Raw genomic sequence first — 4,150 nt, forward strand, 5'->3', positions numbered from 1 at the left:
TTCATTACAGGTTTTCCTTCCCTCTCTAGATACAGCTCTGATCCTGCTCCTCCTCCTGAAATCCCCTCATGTAGGTGGCAGCAGGATCCATAGGTGACCTTCCTGGCTGGGATGCTGCTCTGGGAGGCTCTCCCGTGCCAGAGAGCTGTCGATGTTTTCAGTGCTGGTGTGAGCTATGGATATTTGCAAACAAACTGGTAAGAAGCTCCTGCTGGTGCATCCCTGTCTTCTAGAACATTCCCTGGCCTTTTCAGCAGAGCTCAGGGAGCAGCTGGGAGGTGATGCCCGATCCCTGTCACCGCTCAGGATGGCTCTGCGCGGTCGGAGCAGCCCCTGGGAGAGCTTTGTGCTTCACACAGGCTCATGGCAGTGAGGGTTTCCCTTGGTTGATCAGTGTGGAGGTGTCCTGTGCTGGGAGACTGGGAGGAGACCAGACCTAACAGGGATTTGCCCATGCTGCTTTGCTGGTGGAAGCATTGTGAGAGTGCGGAGTGGGTGAGCAGGGGGAGGATACTGCCTGTGTTTCTCCTGCCACCGTGTGCCACGTGTGGGAGATGCTGAGGGGGCAGGAGCTCATGGGCAGCACCCCTGGCCCAGGGCAGAGGGGCAACTGGGCACAAGGGGAGCACTGGGGTCATGTTCTCTGTCTCTTCAGCAGCAAGGTGAACTTCTGCAACTTTTAAATTCAAAAGTTGGGGTTTTATGATGTAATTACCTGGGGATGTAGGACCCAGGACCTGCAGCAGCTGCGGGTGTATTTGGCAGGGGAATTAATGCTGTTTCCACGTGGATTTTCATGGACTGCTGCAGGAATGGGGAAGAAGAAGCTTAAGAAATACCAAAGTCCAGCTCCTGCCATGTATCTTTGTGCTTTGTGTTTTCTTCTGCGTTTTCTTGTCTACTTTTGCTTTAATAAAGCAAAGAGAATGTCACCACCTTCATGGTCCCATAGACACTGTCTCTGAGGTTCCCTTCATGATGGCCAAGCCCTGGGGAGGGACCCCCTTGGTGTCCCAGCTGGGAGCTGACCATGTCCCACTCTGGGTTCTCTGGCTCTGGCTCAGCTCAGAGCTGTGGGGGCTCTTGGGCTGGCTCAGTCTGGACCACAGCTCAGAGCAACAGCTCCTGCCCACGGCAGCATACGGAGGACAAGGCACACATTGGTGTCTCCCTAGGAGCAGCATTTGTGCACAGATGTGCACAGTGCCATGACAGAGGGTGCAGGATGAGGGATGCTGCCTTTAGGAAGAGCAGGATGGACTCTTCCTCAGTCTGTGCCGTGCCAGAAGAATCACCAGATGGTGTGTGGGAGTGCCATGTGGTGTACCTGGGGCAGTGACCTGTGCCCACCTTTGCCTACCTGTGCTCACCGTGGCCCAGCAGAGCCCTGGAGCGCGGGCCGGGGCAGCAGCTCTGCTTGGAGAGGCTGTGGCTGTGTCTGCAGAGCCATCAGCATCCGCGGCCGTTGCCATAGAGTCGCAGGCCCTTTGTGGTGGGCTCGGGAACGAGGGAGGGAGGGAGGGAGGGAGAGGCGACTGAGTGGACCCGCAGGGGCCAGGACCTCCAGCCAGAGAGCTGCACCCTCACAGCCACCTCCCGTCGCTGGACACTGTCCCTCTGCCTGCTGAGCCCTCCCTGCATAGCTCAGTGTCTGCTAAAGATACCTCTCTCTGCACAAAAATAAAGGCATGGCCCATTTTGTCCCGCTGAAGATCCCCATTTAGTGCGATGCTCCAAGGGAGAGTCCTCGCTCGTTGCACACCAAGGCACTGAATGCTCTGCAGGAGATGAGTCAGAATGTGCCCATTTCATGGGAACTTCTCATTTAATGATCTTTCTGGCTAAGTGTTCCCAGTGGGCACAGGTCCCCTGCTCGTGGCACGAATAGAGCACACACTGACACGGGCTGGTGTTGGTGTGGGCTCTCCAGCTTTCCTGCGGCTGGTTGTGGTTGGACAGGGACAGTGTTTGCGCTTGGGGAACGACAGTGTCCTTTGTTTCTGCCCTCTTTGCACAAAGTGTCCTTGCATGCTTAGGCAGACTCCTGGGCTTACAGAGGGCAGGCTGTGTCCTACCTGTTCCACGGCAGATGTTCAGAGGCACAGAGATCCCTTCTCATGCCGTAACAACTAGCTGAGCTGTCCTGGTGCCACTGCCAAAAGCACCTGGAGCTGGCACCTGGCAGTGCTGTGTGGCAGGGTGAGCACTGGTGGGATGTGGCCCAGCGCTGGCTGTGGGTCTGGGCAGGCAGGATGGTCCAGCCCCTCTGGGGGGGCAGAGCCTCCCCGTGCCCACCTGCTGCTCCCTCCTGGGCACTGCCAGGGGCCCTGGCTCATGCCCTGTGGCTGCAGAGGGACCCTGCACTCGTGACTCCCAGAGTGACTCTGCACCCACACAAACCCTCAGCAAGGGGGTAAAAGCTGCTCTCTGTGCCAGCTGTTTGGTGTTCTGTGGCACTTCCATGCTATTAACATGTCCCTGTTATAACAAGAGTTCTCTACATTGATATCTTTATTTCCTTTGCAATAAGCCAGAAAGCTCATTGCTGGTGCCTTTTTGCCTGAGGGTGTCCCAGCACACAGCTGTGTTCCTGGGAGTAACAAGGCATAGTGTATGCACTCTCTCCTTCCACCAGAGCTGAGGAAACGTGGGAAGCTAATGCTGAGGATTGCCAGAGGGAGAAGAGCCATCACCCTGGGAATGGCAGAGAGACTCCGGGGTGCAGTGACGGCTCTTTCCTGGGTCCTGGCTCCAAGATGAGGGATGAACGAGATGCTGAGGATGCCTTGGCCAGGCCTGAGTGGGACTGGGGCCCTGAGCCCCCGCGGGCTGCGCAGTGCCAGGGCAGTGCCCACAGCCTGGTCCGGCCCCACTGGGAGCCACAGTGCTGTGCCCAGACTGTGTGCCTGAGGGAAACTTCTCCTAGAGAAGGACACTGTTGGATTGCTGCCACAGCTCCCTTTTCTGAGTTGAAGCTGAGTGCCTTGGATAAGCAGCCAGAGCCTAGTGGTGCCGCGGGGCCAGAGCGTGCTGAGGGTGAGGGATGCGATGCAGGATGCCCAGGGCAAACTGCAGCTCCCAGGTCCCTGCGCTCGGCTGAAGGACATTTATTTGTGCTGCCAAGGAGAGGAGCCTGCCTGGCACCTGGGCAGACCCATAGCCACGGCACTGTGCTGAGGGTGAATGGAAATGCTTGTTCTTGGCTCTCTGGGCCAGCCTGGGTGTCAGGCGAGCCATGGGCAGCCACTCACGCTTGGTGTTAGCTCCTTTTGTGACCTGGCAATCTGCTGCTGTCCCAGTGCAATAAATGCAGGATCTGCTTTGCTGGAGCTCTGCCTGCTCTCGGCCTTGGTGTGTTTTGTGCCGGGAAGGGCTCAGGGGTGGTGGCTCTCAGTGGGCGAAGTGCTGGGGATTTGGGTGTTTGCTGGCGACCAGGCTGAGCTTTGGGTCACTGCAGGCTTTGATTTCAGTCAGATTTACCTATTAATCACCTGTCTGAACTGGTAATTCAGTTACACATCACTTGGCTAATCTTTTCATATATTCCTCTTTGGATCTTTAAATTGAGTTTCAGTTGATTAATGTATTTCTCAAAGCAAGGAGCTAATAAAGGCCAGTGTCCTCCTCCTCTTGTTGTTGTTTGCCGTATCTTTACGAGCAGTTGTAAATCCGTTGTGCTGGAACCTCTTTACAAAATTGACCTGTGCTCTCCAAGCCATAAAGAAGACGCATATCAGCTGCTTGTTAATTCAAGGCACAGATGCGAATCCTGCTCAGGGCCAAGATTTGATTCACTGAGACAAAGCAAAGAGCTTGGAAGAAACCAAACCTGATGAGGCCACAAATAGCTCCGAAGCCTGGTGTGTGACTGCAGAGCACTGCCCCACACACCGTGCCCCGTGAGCCGGAACATGGATTGCCAAGAGCACAGGGAGCCCGGGAGTGGTGTCAGGGTTAGTCACCTGCAGAGAATCTGGTCCTGGCCCTCGCTCTGAGTCACTGGGGAGAATTCACAACTCCTTTTCGAAATTCACCCTTCATGGGCACTGAGAAGGTCATTGCTGCTTCGGGCTGTCGTGGTGTCGTGGCTCTGTCCCAGTGTCACTTGGCCACCAGCATGCCCAGGGACATTTACAGCAGAGTGGCAGGT

The sequence above is a fragment of the Acanthisitta chloris genome, unplaced genomic scaffold (assembly GCF_000695815.1).
Source record: "Acanthisitta chloris isolate BGI_N310 unplaced genomic scaffold, ASM69581v1 scaffold42025, whole genome shotgun sequence".
In the NCBI taxonomy this organism is placed as follows: domain Eukaryota; kingdom Metazoa; phylum Chordata; class Aves; order Passeriformes; family Acanthisittidae; genus Acanthisitta; species Acanthisitta chloris.